The 17408-nt window shown below is 25.7% G+C and overlaps 3 non-coding genes across 3 annotated transcripts; all 3 read right to left on the bottom strand.

The window, feature by feature from the left end:
* Positions 1–10731: 10731 nt before the first annotated feature.
* Trnat-ugu (transfer RNA threonine (anticodon UGU)) lies at positions 10732–10803 on the bottom strand. Its single transcript has one exon. It is a non-coding gene; the product is annotated as a tRNA-Thr (tRNA).
* A 498-nt stretch (positions 10804–11301) lies between these two features.
* Positions 11302–11374, bottom strand: Trnam-cau (transfer RNA methionine (anticodon CAU)). The gene has a single exon. It is a non-coding gene; the product is annotated as a tRNA-Met (tRNA).
* Positions 11375–11462: 88 nt separating this feature from the next.
* Trnat-agu (transfer RNA threonine (anticodon AGU)) lies at positions 11463–11536 on the bottom strand. The gene has a single exon. It is a non-coding gene; the product is annotated as a tRNA-Thr (tRNA).
* Positions 11537–17408: the final 5872 nt, after the last annotated feature.

Here is a 17408-nt window from a genome sequence, read left to right as displayed (position 1 = left end):
ACATATTGAGATATACTGAGTGTCTGACAACCGTGTAATAAAGTTTAAAAAAAGTCAAATATTTTTGGACTTTAAATGAAAATTTGTTAAAAATTTTGTCTTGAGCGTCATATTTTATAATTGTTTTAATTTTTCAAGATCTTAAGGTATAGGGCCTAGAAAATAAATTTGTTAAAGAACAGAAACAACCACAGTAACATTTTAAGTTTTCAAACTAAATCTTCAGTTATACCAAATTTTAACGGTTGGTTAACTTGCATTTGTCTTGAATAAAATATTTATTTATAAATATCATTCTGGGGTGGCCACTACTTTTATTAAACAATTCTACAATTTCTGATTTTTTCCAGGGTTTTCTTGTCCTTTTTTGGCAGAAAACTAAGTTTATGATAGAAAACTTATTTAATAATAAAAAATGCTGAGTAAATACTGCAACTTTATAAATTTTAACTTTAATTTACTTTAACTTTATATAACTTTAAATAGTGTATACATTTTCACTGTGAATAATAAAAATTTTATGAAAATAATATTCAGTATACAAAAATTCAAATTTTTAAGATTTTCATGGTCTTTGTTTAAAAACTAAGGTTTTACCAGGCCTTTTTTAGTTTTAAATACCAGTTATTTCCAGGTTTCCAAGTAAACTAAACACTTTTTATTTCTACAAATTATACCTCATTAACATCAATATTTATGTCTGACACTTGAACTACAAGTTTGATAAAAAACAGAATGGACACCACTAAAAAATTTAACATTTTGTTGCATGTTATAGTTTTTAAATTATTTCAAAAGATTAAAATATAAAATACTATAGTTGAAATAAAGTTTTAATATGAAATAAACAGACACTTGAATTAATAGTACTGATATTAGCCACTGTACTCATAAAACATTTCTTAATGATAAGACTGAAAATTCAAATTTTAAATTACAACTAACATGGGAAAGTTTAACTTATACTGTAGTATTGTTCATGTCCATGCATAGTCAATAAAGTAATAAAAATCGGAACTGTTTGAGTAGGTTTACTCTTAATTTATTTTAAAATATAAACTGTTCAAATGAAAATAAAATAATAACACCAAATAGAACGCTTATAAAATTGGTAACATTTGAATTGTGTGCTAGATTTTTTTTCACCTTGGGAACTGTTACAAAAACCCTATGTGCAAATTTTGCACTGATTTAAAATATTTTTATAGAGGCTATTTCAGAATTCTGAAAACCACTACAATACAAACTGTATGGACCAAAAGAATTTAACTTAACATTTTTAGGTGTTATACATTTTACATGTGGCCAATTACTAAAAAACACATTAAGCTCAATTTAAAAAATTTAAAGAAATTTTATTGAGGCATTTCTTGTTGTTTGATAAAAAATTAGAAATTCAAGAAAACTTACAAAAGTGGATAAAAATAACATAAAATCAAGAATTGCTTCTATAAAACTTTCTTAACTTTGTCTTAAATTGTGCACAATGCAGTCAGGGTGACCAAATTTTTTTGAGAAATTTCTTCAAAGTTTTTAATAGTAAACATTTTTGGATCTTTTTTTTAGTCTAAATCTAAATTTAAGGCATAAAAACTGTACTAAGTAGTATAACTAACATAATTTTAATGCTATTTAAAAAGTGATTTTTAATTAAAAGTATTTTGGATGAAAACAAAAAAAAAATATATATAGTACACTTTTTGACTGAAACTAAAATTGTACTACTTAACATGTAAGAATTATTCAAAATTCTAGGTTTTTTTTTCACAATTTCTCAAATTACAGGTTTTTTAGTTTAAATTGTCAAATTCAAGGTGTTTTCAGAAATCCAGGCTTTTAGGAAACTCTTTGTATTTTAGTGATAATTAGTCACATGTGAAAAAAATCAGCTGAAAATTCTAAAGTTGAAACTTTTGGGTCCCATACAGTTTGCATTGGGGTAGTTTTCAGAAAGTCTAAAATAAACTTTATAAAAACTTTGGTTATGGTTAACTGTAGGTGAGCACCAATACAAAATTGAAAATATAATACATTAGTGTCTAGTTGAACCATAATTTTTGGCTAAAAAAATGATGCTTTGTTTCAAACAGTTTATAAAAATACATAGAAATAAAACTAAAATAAAATATTATAGACTTAAATATTTAACCAATTTTATTTTACAATATCATAATCAATATAAATTATGTGTTGATATAATCATTTTATATTGTAAAAAAAACAATTAAATTTTTAAGTTTATTAGTTTATGATATATAACTTTAATTTTATTCCTGTATTTATAAAAGATTAATTTTTAGCCTAAAATTGTGACTAAATAAGACATCAAATGTATTATACTTCAGCTTGAATTGATACTGGTGCTTACCTAAAATTAACCATAACCAAAACTTTTTTTTAAACTTTGCACAAGGTGTTTTTGTGATATTTGTCAAGTGTAAAAAAACTTCCAGATGAAAACTCAAAGGTTGCCAAATTTATAAGCACCCTAATACCAAAATGAAGTTAACAAATAACACTGTGAAGGAATTAAAAATCTTCATGTAATAAGAGAAGAATTTTAATTAATTGTAAATCGAAGATAGTCGTCTTTTTTGACGAACTTTTCCGACGAACTTTTGCTAATTTGCATATATCAAGCCAAACTACCGACGAACTTTTTAAAACTTGTCAATCTTTACGAAATAACTTTTTAAATTTTAGAAGTATGTTTTTTTAATCAAGGTTGACAAGTCTGGACCGGACTCACAAAACCTAACCCGAAACGAGCCACCTAGCAGTTATTTTTTTTATTGATAAAATAAAATGTAAAAAAAAATATAATTTATAAAAATTAATAAAAAGATGAACATCAATAGAAATAATAATATCTATATCAATCTATATCTATTGATTTATAGATATAGATCTATATCAATAAAAATTATTAATATAAATAGATAAAGGAAAAAATAATTATAACTATAAAAATATTAAATTTAGAAATATTAAACTGTAATAAAATAATAATATCAATAATAATTGATAAAAAAATTTATTAATAATCGGTAAAAATTAGTGCAATGATATAAACTTATAAATAAAAATAAATAAATAAACATATGTAGAAAAAGAAAACCCTAAAAATAAGAAAATTTAATCGATAATGATATGAAAGTTTATCACCATTCACTTTTGAGTTTAGGTTATAAACCTCTTTTTATCAAACTCCCAATTTTTACCCCTTTCTTATACTCTTAAACTATTGTAATAAGTACAACTTTTTAATCTATATTATTTTTTCATATAGTTTTTTTAAATTTAGTGTTATGAAAATTTTACGGTCTTCTAAAATTTTATATTTAAAAACACCTATGCTTGCTTTTGTAAATGTATTAGCCATATTTCTAAACACTCTCACACAAACAATTCTTAACATAAACAGTTAGAACTTTGCAAATATGTTGTTTAATGATTTGGGTACGTTAAGCTTTTTTTATTTTTGCTTTAAATAAACTAAAAAATTTTTAGGGTCTTCCAAACATTTTACTTTAAAAAAGCCTATGCTTACTTTTGTTAAAGTATTAGCCATATTTTTAAGCATTCTCACACAAACAATTCTTAACAGAAACAGTTAGAACTTTGCAAATATGTTGTTTAATGAATTGGCTACGTTAAACTTGTTTTATTTTTGCTTTAAATAAACTAGAAAAATTTTTACGGTCTTCTAAACATTTTACTTTAAAAAAGCCTATGCTTACTTTTGTTAAAGTAAAAGCCATACTTTTAAGCACTCTCACACAAACAATTCTTAACAGAAACAGTTAGAACTTTGCAAATATGTTGTTTGATAAATTAACTAGGTTAAGCTTTTTTTATTTTTGCTTTAAATAACTAGAAAAATTTTTAGGGTCTCTCAAACATTTTACTTTAAAAAAGCCTATGCTTACTTTTGTAAAAGTAAAATCCATACTTTTAAGCACTCTCACACAAACAATTCTTAACAGAAACAGTTAGAACTTTGCAATTATGTTGTTTAATGAATTAAATAGGTTAAGCTTCTTTTATTTTTGCTTTAAATAAACTAGAAAAATTTTTACGGTCTTCTAAACATTTTACTTTAAAAAAGCCTATGCTTATTTTTGTTAAAGTAAAAGCCATACTTTTAAGCACTCTCACACAAACAATTCTTAACAGAAACAGTTAAAATTTTGCAAATATGTTGTTTAATGAATTGGCTACGTTAAGCTTTTTTTATTTTTGCTTAAAATTATTCTTAAAAAATGTTACGGTCTTCTAAACATTTTACTTTAAAAAAGCCTATGCTTACTTTTGTTAAAGTAAAAGCCATATTTTTAAGCATTGTCAAACACACAATTCTTAACAGAAACAGTTAGAACTTTGCAAATATTTTGTTTAATGTATTGGCTAGATTAAGCTTCTTTTATTTTTGCTTAAATTTATTTTAAAAAAATGTTACGGTTTTCTTAACTTTTTACATTAAAAAACACCTATGCTTGCTTTTGTAAAGTAAAAGCTATATTTCTAAACACCCTCACACAAATAATTCTTAACGGAAACAGTTAGAACTAGAGCTATTAAATCAAAGTAGACCAAGTATGTAGCAACACTGTTTTCACTATTCAAGCCTAGTTTTTTAAATCATTTCATGACCAGTTGTCAGTCCTTGGGGCAAAAGTTTCTACTAAGTAGCTATAGACTAGACTGAACTACATAAATCTAGCCTAGGATTGTGTGAAACTATAAAAAAATTGAGAAGCAGGTTTTAATAAGAAAATTTTTACAATATAATCTAATACAGATAAATTTGTAAAGAAAGCATTAATAGTAAAAAAATTGCTAGATGTTTAAACAAGATACCAAATCAAGCTTAAGATACAAAGATAATTAAATCTAGACTCAATCAGCCTGAGTTTTTGTAAAAATTCAAAACTAAACTGAGTTGACCTGGGTAATCCTGAATTTTTTTTAATTTTACCAGGAGTCTAACTGTAAAAAAGTCTAAAATAATCTAAAATTAAATAGAATTATTAAAATATTAGAGCTTTTACTTCAAACAACATGGCCAGATAAGTAATATTAACTAGAAAAAATTAAAACATAAAAGTATATAGAAGTTAAAAATAAACTAAGTTAACCTAAAATTACAAGTTACTTATACTAGCCTCTGTCATGCTTAGTTTGTGCAATATATTAAAACTAGTATAATTTGGTTTTACATAATTTTAAACTACTCTGAATTATCCTGAGAAAGTAAAGCATGATACAACCCTGATAGTATTGCTTCCTATTTATCTTATATAAACTTCAAAAACTATAAAATTGAACCTATTAGGTTAAAAGAAAATATTAGATATAGTAACTATTTAATACAGTCTTTTTTTAATACAGCTAAGTAATTTTATTATAAGAGTTAATAAGTTTAAAAAATTAAGTACAAGCTTTTTATTATACATTTTAAGCCTATGATATCTGGACTTTTTGAGGTTAAATTTGGATAACTCTAGCAGAGAAAAGAATTTTACAATCCGTGACTGAATAAATGTGGAAGAGTACAAAAATGGTCTTTTTAAAAACCAAAATGGTTTTAAAATTAAAATACTTTTGTAAAGCAAGGTTATACATTACTTAAAATTTAAATTTCGAATTAGTTTCTGCGTAATCTAAAACTTACTAAGTCAAAATAAAATAAGTTTAGTGCACCCTAAAAAATACTTCTTGTACAAACGTGTAAAGTTTGTAATTAACTGTATGAGGCTATACTTTAAATATGTTTAAATATGTTTTTAAATGTAATGCGTTCTGAAGACCGTAACATTTTTTTCTAAATATTTTTAGGCAAAAGTAAAAGGAGCTTAACGTAGCCAATTCATTAAACAACATATTTGCAAAGTTCTAACTGTTTATGTTAAGAATTGTTTGTGTGAGAATGCTTAAAAATATGGCTTTTACTTTAACAAAAGCAAGCATAGGTGTTTTTTAATGTGAAAAATTCTGAAAACCGTAATATTTTTTTCTAAATAATTTTAAGCAAAAATAAAGGAAGCTTAACCTAGCCAATTCATTAAACAACATATTTGCAAAGTTCTAACTGTTTCTGTTAAGAATTGTGTGTTTGACAATGCTTAAAAATATGGCTTTTACTTTAACAAAAGTAAGCATAGGCTTTTTTAAAGTAAAATGTTTAGAAGACCGTAACATTTTTTAAGAATAATTTTAAGCAAAAATAAAAAAAGCTTAACCTAGCCAATTCATTAAACAACATATTTGCAAAGTTCTAACTGTTTCTGTTAAGAACTGTTTGTGTGAGAGTGCTTAAAAGTATGGCTTTTACTTTAACAAAAGTAAGCATAGGCTTTTTTAAAGTAAAATGTTTAGAAGACCGTTAAAATGTTTCTAGTTTATTTAAAGTAAAAATAAAAAAAGCTTAACCTAGCTAATACATTAAACAACATATTTGCAAAGTTCTAACTGTTTCTGTTAAGAATTGTTTGTGTGAGAGTGTTTAGAAATATAGCTTTTACTTTAACAAAAGCAAGCATAGGTGTTTTTTAATGTGAAAAATTCTGAAAACCGTAACATTTTATTCTAAATAATTTTAAGCAAAAAGAAAAGAAGCTTAACGTAGCCAATTTATTAAACAACATATTTGCAAAGTTCTAACTGTTTCTGTTAAGAATTGTTTGTGTAAGAGTGTTTAGAAATATAGCTTTTACTTTAACAAAAGCAAGCATAGGTGTTTTTTAATGTAAAAAGTTAAGAAGACCGTAACATTTTTTTAAAATAATTTTAAGCAAAAATAAAAAAAGCTTAACGTAGCCAATTCATTAAACAACATATTTGCAAAGTTCTAACTGTTTATGTTAAGAATTGTTAGTGTGAGAGTGCTTAAAAATATGGCTAATACTTTTACAAAAGTAAGCATAGGCTTTTTTAAAGTAAAATGTTTGGAAGACCCTAAAAATTTTTTCTAGTTTATTTAAAGCAAAAATAAAAAAAGCTTAACGTAGCCAAATCATTAAACAACATATTTGCAAAGTTCTAACTGTTTATGTTAATAATTGTTTGTGTGAGAGTGTTTAGAAATATGGCTAATACATTTACAAAAGCAAGCATAGGTGTTTTTAAATATAAAATTTTAGAAGACCGTAAAATTTTCATAACACTAAAATTAAAAAAACTATATGAAAAAATAATATAGATTAAAAAGTTGTACTTATTACAATAGTTTAAGAGTATAAGAAAGGGGTAAAAATTGGGAGTTTGATAAAAAGAGGTTTATAACCTAAACTCAAAAGTGAATGGTGATAAACTTTCATATCATTATCGATTAAATTTTCTTATTTTTAGGGTTTTCTTTTTCTAAATATGTTTATTTATTTATTTTTATTTATAAGTTTATATCATTGCATTAATTTTTACCGATTATTAATAAATTTTTTTATCAATCATTATTGATATTATTATTTTATTACAGTTTAATATTTCTAAATTTAATATTTTTATAGTTATACTTATTTTTTCCTTTATCTATTTATATTAATAATTTATATGATATAGATCGATTATATATATTTATTCTATTATTATTTTTATTGATGTTCATCTTTTTATTAGTTTATATAAATTATTTTTTTTTTTACATTTTATTTTATCAATAAAAAAAAATAACCGCTAGGTGGCTCGTTTCGGGTTAGGTTTTGTGAGTCCGGTCTTGATTAAAAAAACATACTTCTACAATTTAAAAAGTTATTTCGTAAAGATTGACAAGTTTTAAAAAGTTCGTCGGAAAAGTTCGTCAAAAAAGACGACTATACTTTTATAAGGAATCCTGTTTAACTATTTAATATAAAGTTGTTAAACAGTTTACTCATTTATGTTTCTTTGTTGGGGACTCCCCAGTATTTTGTTTTGGTAATTCAACAATCGAAAAAAAGCTAACAAACATTTATTGAGTTTTAAGGGTTCTTCGTTTCTGAAACTCTGTACTTGAGAGTTCATTAAATCATGCAATCCTTATTTGAACTAAAAATTTTAAATTAGTACTATAAGTGTATACAATTTTTACTTTAAATTATTTAATGAGTATGTCAAAATAGTAAAGTTTTAAATTAAATAAATTAGCAAAAATTTAAATTTATAAAATAATAGTAAAAATGTTTTATGTATATAACTTTAGATACCTTAAAGTATATTTTAAGGTCCAGTACACACTATGACCTAAAAAAGCTGAAAAAAAAAGCTGAGTCAGCAACTTTTTTAAGTACTTTTCTTTTATTTTTTTATCAATTTATACTTTTATCTTTGACTAAGCTTACTTTAACATTACAACAACTGATAAAAAGTTAAAGTTTAAAAGTTTAAATAAAAAAAGAACACAAATCAGCTAAATGCTAAATCAGCAACTTCTTCAGCTCCCACTGAAAAATAAGTATACTATCCGTAATTAGCTGACTAAGCTATACTGCTAATGCAAAGAAATTAAAAAAAGGAAATAGTAATGAAAAATTTTAATGGAAATTTTAAACTACCTATTACTATTTTTAATGCTTTTTTTAATTTGTTTTAATTTAACATTAAAAACAAGTAGTTTATTTATATTCTATATGTGTAACTATTTTAGATGGTTAACGCTTTTTTTTACCTAACCTGTTATTAATACATAGTTTATAGGCCTGTTAAAGTGCTAGGGGCCTTGGGTTCTTAAGTTTTGTGTATAGTCAGTGTTCTCAACATTTATCAGCTACTACGAAAGTCCAACAAACGCTGAGTTATCTGAGTATTAAAGATTTGAAAGTAAATATGAAGCAGGCTCTCCTAGCAAAAGTGAAAAACGTTGTTCATATAAAAGCGGTTCTAGTTATACGAATAAAAGTGAAACAAGTTGTTTGGATAAAAGTTAAGCCAGTTACTCAAATGAAGGCTGAACCAGTTGTTCAAATAATGTGAAGCCAGTCGTTCGAATGAAAGTGAAACCAGTTTTGGAGTGAAACCATTTGTTCGGGTGAAGTTGAAGTAGGATATTGTTGTTCTCTTTTCGGAAGCACCGGAATTATAAATTTTGTGTTATAATTTTTGTGTTTTTATGTTAATTTTTAAACTTTAATTAGTTAAACTCAGTTTTTTTTTATTTTTTTTTATTTTTTATTTTTTAATGTACAATTTTGGTTTATTTTTGTCTTTTTGTTGTATGTCTTTCTGTATAAGTGGCCTAGGTTTTGATGCCTGGGTCCTTCGTATGACAATAAACTTACAATGATAATGATAAAACTGTCTTTGTGAAAGACATGACCCGTGTACATTTTATTAAAAATATCATTATGTGAAGATTGAAATCTCCATTAAAGAAATATGAATACTTTTTTTCTAAGGGGCCCCCTACAAAAATTATAGCCCAAATCCAATTAACTTCTTTTTTTTTAATTATAGGCGAAATAGCGTTATCTGAATTGTAAATAAAAATCTTATTTCGATCTAAAGGTAAGGAAAATAATTGGAATTAAAGTTTGAACATTTTTTAAAAATTGCAAAAATGCTAATCGAGCTAAGTTAACTCTCATGTTGCTATAAACGTAAAATACAGTTATAAAATTTCAAGAATATTCAGTTCGTTCTCATTAGAATTCACAATATTATCCAAACCAAAACGAATAGTACCAATCTTAATCTAGCTTATGAACAGGCCTTTGGGAATATACATGTTTAGCCATCCAGCAATGTTTGTGGTAATTTTGAAACAACAACAACTTCAAATTGTGTCGGAGAAGAACAAGTTGCCAGTCAATTTGTCCACCAAAACAACAATGTCCAGCTACAATTACTTGTAAGTGTTTAATTTTTATACAAATTTTTTCCTCTAAAAAATTTTAAAAAGTTTAATAATACTTTGTTCTTTAAATAAAATTTTTGTGTAAATTCAAAATTATGTTTTGTGAGTTCTAAACTAGAAAAAATTAAAAACTTTGAATTATGTCTAAAATACTTTTTGTTTGTTTTTGATAGACTTTAAAGCAAACTTAAAAAATAAAACTTTTAGCTAAAGTTTTAATTGAAATAGAAAATTGTTCTATTTTATTTTAATGAATACTAAACAATTAAAAAACTTTTTAGTGATGATTAATATTTTTTTTTAAATTTTACGATTAAAAACACCGAATATTTATATAAAACAGTAAAAACAAGTAACATAATAGTTTACTTATATACAATAATTTAATTATACCGTAAAATATTTTTCATTTAAAAATCTAAAAATATGTAGTATGTAAATAATTATATAAAAACCTAATTCTTTAAATAAAACTGATCATCTATAAAGTTAAGAAATTAAGTTTTAAAACAAACTTTCTAATTAATCACTAAGACTTAAAATATAAAAATTAAGTAAAGTAAAACAAAGCAAATTTAAGTTTAATAAATTATCAATATTTTGCATGTTTTTGCATGTTCTGAAACTACTACAACATTGTTATTAAAAAACTTAAAGTTTCTCAGTTTAATTTATTTTATTTAATTTTTTAGAACTGATACATTTTTAACATGAAAGTATATTTTTTTCCTATAAAAAAAAATAAATAAATGGTGATATAAACCAATATTTCTGTTTTAAGTTTGAGTTTTCAAGTATCATGAGTAGAATAAAGATAACCAACATTGTATTAAGCATACCAACAAACTTTAACATTAGCTTATCAAACAAAATCGAGGTGTGTTGTTGTGATACCACAAAAATGCCGCCAGAGAGGATTGAACTCTCGACCGCTGGTTTACAAGACCAGCGCTCTGCCACTGAGCTATGGCGGCTACGCATGAAATCTGTTTCAAGTGTTTATAAAGCTAAACGTTTTGTCTAGTCACGATGTTAAGTATTTTATATTCCTATTAATTTACCTTAAAAGCTTCAAACAAAACATGTTTATTCGTTTGTATATGTACTTACTTTGAAGTTAGATCTATATATGTATATATAATTAAGTTTTTTAGGTTGATATATATACAGTAAATACTTAAAGTTTTAAAAATAATACTTATCAAACTTAGGTAAATACTAACACTACTAAAATATATGATCTTTTGATTCTAATAATTGTTTCTTTGTTTTAGAAAAGCAATTGAACTATTTATTAAACATTAAGTTTTAATTTTTTTATTTATAAAATAAATTTTAGACTAGGTAAAATTTTCAGGCACGACTACAAAGTTATAAGATAAAACCAAAACTGATTTTTCTTTAAAAATACTAATTAAAGTAAAAACTGCTTGAGTATATTTTGTTAGTCATGTATAATGTTAAAAATTAGGTGCCTCGAGTGAGGATCGAACTCACGACCTTGAGATTATGAGACTCACGCGCTGCCTACTGCGCCATCGAGGCTACGGAGCAAATGACAAAACTGAGCTTATAGTATGATTGCATATGATTATGACGTAATAGTGCTACGTTTTTCATATTTAAAAAAGCGAGGCACCACCGAGATTCGAACTCGGGATCTCCTGTTTACTAGACAGGCGCTTTAACCAACTAAGCCATGGCGCCGCTTGGTAATGACTACATTATTGCGTACATAAACTTGTTTAGATTGTTACGTCATAAAAAAGCGCGATGTCTTCGTATTCATTAGACGGTAGGACTTTTTTATAGAACCTTTTTTCATATTTTATGGGTAGAGTTGCTGCAATCAAATCTGCCCTTAGTTTGATGTGACATCATTACCTTGTACTAAAAAAGTTATATAAAAATACGTCACGCTAAATAGTAAATTGAACAATTTTACAGACTTTATTTTTCTTTTCTTTCACCCATTGAAGTATTTTTGTTAACTGCAGTTTTTGTTAAATTGTAAAAATAGGTTTTTAGCTGAGTTAATGTATTTTATTATTGACCATATAGTTAAGAGTTAATTATGGTTCCATTTTTAACTGCTTATTTTTTTAAACAAAGTTTTAAATTTTTATGAACTATAACTATCAGTAAGCATTTATACTAGACATTTTTTGTGTTGATTTTCTGTTTAATTTTCAAGTTGTATTAATACTAATAACCGAAAATTGCTTGTTTTTAACAGCTTATAAAACAATATTTATAACTAGGTTTTTTTTTTATTTTACTAAAGAGTGTACGCTTACGGGTTGTATACCTGTTTTTACTTCTTTTCTGTTAGAAAAACTTAAACGAAGGAATTGTTTGTTTTTTATTTAAAAGTTTAAGCTTAAAAAGTATAGATTTTTCTTTTTAGCTTAAATTTTTTTTCTAATATATTTGTTTTGTTTTATATACTAAAGATAACTTTTAAATTTTATCTGACGTTTTATTGTAAAGCATGAGTCTTATATATTTAGGTTTATACAAATAATTTTTTTTAATGTATAGTGTATGTGAAAAAATTAACATAATCTAAATGATAAAATAAAAAATACGAAATTGTTTATATTTATTTGCTTATCAAATTAAGTTTAAGGAGATATACAGTTCTGCATACAACTAAAAATAACTTTTATTTCAATTTATAGTTAATAATAAAACAAAATTTATTAATTATAATTAGTTTATTTCACAGTTTTACTTAAGCTTTTAAGTAAGAGCAAGTATAAATTTTAGTATACAATCAATATTAGAACCCTTATAGCTGGTTTTAAGTATGTAAAAATTAAGTAAATATAATAAAGTTCTTACAGCAATTTAATGTTAATCAAGTTTTTATTATAATAGTATAACATTGGGTATATTATATAAAACCAGACACTTCTTAATTGAAAAAGCATTATACTTGATCTTTAATTCTTTGCTTATGAGCAATGTTAGATACAACTTATTTTGCTGAGGAAGAGTAAATAAAAAATGTATACATGATATCAATGTTCTTATAAATTAGATGCATAAATTTTGTAATAATTTTGTAAAGTTTTGTAAAGTAGATTTTATATGTCAAAACGAAAATTCACTACTTTACATGTATAAAAAATTTTAAATTCAAGTATTTTTCAAAAAAATTCACAAATTCAAGGTTTTTCTAGATTTTTTAAAGCATTAATTGTCAAATTCAAAGCTTTTCCGGGTTTCAAGTTTTTTTAGCAACACTGATTGTTCACACCTATGTGTATACAAGAATTTAAATAATATTTAAAATTATATCAGCTGCAAGATTTAAAAAATAACATATATTATAATGAAAATGAACACTGTAGATCTAACAAAGCACACATCATTAGTTTAATTTGCCACTCTTTAAAGCAAAAAAGCCAGCTTGAGTGACAAAAAACTAGCCTGATATTTTAGTATACAAAAGGCAATTCAATCCAAAACTAAAAAAATAATAAATTGACCTTAGATTTGAAGTCTTCAAATAGTCGTAGTCTGAGTGTTTTGCAATGTTTAGTTGCTTATTTACTCGAATTTGAACTACATATTTTGATTAACAATGTACAAACTTAATAAATTTACCACACCCAAATCTAGTTTGTATAAAATATATATTCCCAAAAAACAGCAACTGAGTATATCAGAATGCAACGCATAAAAGTTAACTTAATTTGCAAAAAAAAAACTGTTTGTAAAATAAAAATATACACCAGACAAAAACTATTTTAATTTATGTCTTATATATTGTTTATGGGAACGGGTCACTTTTGCACGAGCGTCACTTTTGCACGAGCGTCACTTTTGCACGAAGAGACACTTTTGCACGAGCGTCACTTATGCACGAAGGGTCACTTTTGCACGAGGGGAAACTTTTGCACGGCGACTCTTTTGCACGAGCGACACTTTAGCACGAGGGGACACTTTTGCACGGCGTCACTTTTGCACGCAGGGTCACTTTTGCACGAGGGGACACTTTTGCACGGCGACTCTTTTGCACGAGCGTCACTTTAGCACGAGGGGACACTTTTGCACGGCGTCACTTTTGCACGCAGGGTCACTTTTGCACGAAGGACACTTTTGCACGGCGTCACTTTTGCACGGCGACATTTTTACACGTCAAAACTTTTGCACGACGTTACATTTGCATGACGATATTTTTGCAAAGCGTCACTATCGCACGGTGTTATAATTTCACGGGTATACTTATGAACTGCAAAATTTTAATAATCAGTCAATTTTGAACGGAACTTCACTTTTGCACGCTTCTAATTTTTATTTTCTCAAATAAAAATATAAATAGATTTTTTTTTGTCAATTTAAATAATATTTGCTTTTAAACGCAAGTTGTTTTGAATCAATAAAATTTTGTAGTTTTTTAATGAAATTTTAATGTAAAGTTTTTATGAAATTATTGTTGCAAAAATTTATTTGACAAACTAAGTTTCGGTCTAATACCTCGTCAGTGCTTAAAAAAATTTCTAAAATAAAAGTTTTTATCTTAAGTAAACGGAGAACAATATAATTACGTACCACAACTCATTTATTCATATTTATAATCTAAACTAAAATAAACTAGATGAATAACAAACAATTTTGTATAATTTAAATAAAAATTATCTGAATCTCGTTAAATTTTAAAAAGAAAGATAACCTTAATTTAGTAAGGCTTTGAAACACGAATCTTGAGTATTATTTTTTATTTATATTCTCTTGATGTTAAAATTAGCAATTTATAGTTGTTAAACAAATGGTTAAAATTTTTTTTTATTTTAAACGATTAATAAAATAAAACAAAAGATTTAGTTAATTTTTGAATTGTAAAGGTATTTCAGATTTTACTTGACGTTTATTTTTCAGTCTATTTTTTAATTTAGCGTGAGAATAAAAAGAGCAATAAAATGATTTGAACTTGGATTATTTCAGCAATATAACTTTGCATGATCATGATAAGCCAAAGAGAAAGTAACATTATGAAGTTTGAACTTATGTTAAAAGAAAATATACCATATTAGTCTTCAACCGCTGCAACATTTCAATAATGAGGCTTGGCAGAATTTTTTTTTTATCGGTCAGTTGAAATATGTAACAAACTTACAAATGAATTAGTTTCTTGCAAAAATTTTAAAGAATTTTGATTGAAGTTAAAAATTTTTTATCAAAATTATATTTGTGTTAGTAAAATTAATAAGTAAATTTTATAAACCGTTGATTTAATTTTAAGATTAAGCTTAGTTTATAATTCAATTTATTATATTAGCAGCACCTTTACTCTATTAATAATGAGTCCTTTTTCAATGTATTTAATGATTACTCATCTAGCCAGTCTATTTTTAATGTCTTTGGACCGTTAGGTTTTTATTTTTGTTGTTAATCAATGCGTTTAAATATTTGACGTTCATCGTTCTACATCAAGGCGTAAATAAGTATAAGTTTGTGCTTAACATTTTGCTTTTTATGTTAACCTATAAGTTTTATATCACACTATGTTTTTATCTTTGTTTTAATAAATAAACTTCTTGTTTTAATTTTATTTTTTTTATTATGTTTCTTTCAGTTTAAGTGGTCTAGGTTTTGATGCCTAGGTACATCATATGGACAATAAATATGTAATTGTGTAGTAAAATATATAATATGACATAGTTGTTGACTAATTTATTAAAGTTCAAAATAAACTAGAACAACTTACTTACACTCAAAGTATTTTTTATCTTAGTTTTATAATTAATTATTTTTTTTTGTCCCTGGTATGAATTTTTTATAAATAATTATATTTTATCTTTCCTTAGTTTGTTACTAACATTAACTTTTACTGTTTAAGATTTTAAATCTTTCATTTTTTGCTTTTAATATAAGTATGTTAAAAATTTGGTACTAGCTAAAGAACTTTTTACCAAAATGAAAAATTGATGTTCCGTGCGAAAAAATCATTGTGCCAAAATGTCGCTAGGCAAAATCTTCATCGTAAAAATGTGACGTTGTGCAAAAGTACCGTTGTGCAACAATGCTGCCGTAACAAATGTCGCCGTGCAGAAGTGTCTCCTCGTGCAAAAATTACGCCGTGCAAAAATGACCCTGCGTGCAAAAGTGACGCCGTGCAAAAGTGTCCCTTCGTGCAAAAGTGACCCTCCGTGCAAAAGAGTCGCCGTGCAAAAGTGTCCCCTCGTGCAAAAGTGACCCTCCGTGCAAAAGTGACGCCGTGCAAAAGTGTCCTCTCGTGATAAAGTGACGCTCGTGCAAAAGTGACGCCGTGCAAAAGTGTCCCCTCGTGCTAAAGTGACGCTCGTGCAAAAGTGTCCCCTCGTGCAAAAGTGACCCTTCGTGCAAAAGTGACAGTCGTGCAAAAGTGTCTCTTCGTGCAAAAGTGACGCTCGTGCAAAAGTGACGCTCGTGCAAAAGTGACACCCACCCATTGTTTATAATGTGGTTGTACACAATTCAATATTACATGTAGAAAAATAAATCTTAGAAAGTTATTGATATACTAAAATTAATCTAACTTAGTTATTTAATAAAAAGCGGTTTTTAGTATGAGCATCTTTGTACATTGGTGTACATAGAAACTTATCTAAAGTGCACAGAAAACATCTAAAAAATCTAAACGTGTCAAAACCAAAATAAAATAAACTTTATTTTTTTTTACTATGTAATTTTAATTGTTTTTATGCTCTCTAAAATAAAACATTTAGTAAAAAAAAATCTATAAAACAGACTTATGAATAAAAAACTTTAAAATTATATATAAACTGTAAATAAATGACATCGTAGTTAATTACTGTTCATTACTTTTGTACAAAATGGAAAAAAAATTGCATTTAGTTTATTTGCTATATACGTATTATATAAATAACTTACTAAAACCAAGCACTCTTAACACTGTTTTTCAGATAATAACTTGTTGTAATAAGGAAAATATTATAAAACAGAAAAAAAAACCCTGATGAAATGCTAATCTGTTTTTTTTTTCGTATTATTAAACTTAAGTAGTAAAGTCTTTTAAAAATTTATACAGGGGCATTAAACAAATTAAACCATATAACATATATAAATTTCTTTTAAATATAGTTTTGCTCAGCGGGCCACATTTACATGCTTGCGGGCCGCAAAATTTTCCTTCGAGTTTGATTACTAAAACTTTGACTTTGAAAAATAAGTGGTTAAAAATGGAACCATAATTAACTCTTAACTATATGGACAACAATAAAATACACTAACTCAGCTAAAAACTTATTTTTACAATTTAACAAAAACTGCAGTTAACAAAAATACTTCAATGGGTGAAAGAAAAATAAAATAAAGTGTGTAAAATTGTTCAATTTACTATTCAGCGTGACGTATTTTTGTAACTTTTTTATGTATTTTTTTAAGTACAAGATGATGATGTCACATCAAACTATGGGCAGATTTGATTGCAGCAACTCTACCCATTAAATATGAAAAAAAAATTCTATAAAAACGTCCTACCATCTAATGAATACGAAGACATCGGGCTTTATTATGACGTAACAATTTAAAAAAGTTTATCAACGCAATAATGTAAATGTAACCAAGC

This window comes from Thalia democratica, chromosome 1, assembly GCF_965202585.1.
Source record: "Thalia democratica chromosome 1, ktThaDemo2.hap1.1, whole genome shotgun sequence".
Classification (NCBI taxonomy): Eukaryota; Metazoa; Chordata; class Thaliacea; order Salpida; family Salpidae; genus Thalia; species Thalia democratica.
This window is presented reverse-complemented; position numbering and strand designations above follow the sequence as displayed.